Below are 884 nucleotides of genomic sequence, written 5' to 3'. Positions count from 1 at the left end.
AAAATACCATATGATCATCTCATTAGTTGCAGAAATTTCTTTAGGCAAAATCCAACATCCCATCATGATGAAAGTCTTAGAGATATCAGGGACACAGTGTCCATATTTAAACTTAATAAAGGCTATATACAGCAAGCTGATTGCAAGCATCAAACTAAATGGACAAAAACTGAAAGCAATTACAATAAAATCAAGGACAAGAGAAGGGTGTTCACTCCCTAAATACCTCTTCAATGTTGTACTTGAAGTTCTAGCTAGAGCAATAAGACAACTAAGGGAGATCAAGGGCATAAAAATCAGCAAGACCAAGTAAAAATATTACTTTCTGCAGATGAGTTGGTAGTTTGTGTATACAACCCTAAAAATTTCACAGAACTCTGACAGCTGATACACAGCTTCAGCAAAGTAGCTCGATACAGGATTAATTAAAAAAAAATAGTAGTCCTCCTGAACACAAGTGAGAAACAAGCTGAGAAAGAAATTAGGAAAACTACACCAACCACAATAGCCACAAATACTATAAAGTTTCTTGGTGTGACTCTAACCAAACCAGTGAAAGACCTGTATGAAAAGATCTTGTCTGAAGAAAGAAACTGAAGAAGATATCAGAGAAGGGAAAGATCTCCCATTCTCCTGGATCTGAAGGATTAACACAGTAAAAATGGCCACCTCACCAAAGGCAATCTACAGATTCAATGAAATCACCATCAAAATCCCATCACAGATCTTTACAGACCTTGAAAGAACAATTCTAAACTTCATATGGAAAACAAAACAAAACAAAACAACAACAACCAAAACCCAGAATAGGTTAAACAATACTATACAGTAAAAGATCCTCTGGAGTTATCTCCATACCGGACTTCAAGCTATGCTACAGAGCA

The sequence above is a fragment of the Psammomys obesus genome, unplaced genomic scaffold (assembly GCF_907164565.1).
Source record: "Psammomys obesus unplaced genomic scaffold, mPsaObe1.curated_primary_1811, whole genome shotgun sequence".
NCBI lineage: Eukaryota > Metazoa > Chordata > Mammalia > Rodentia > Muridae > Psammomys > Psammomys obesus.
This window is presented reverse-complemented; position numbering follows the sequence as displayed.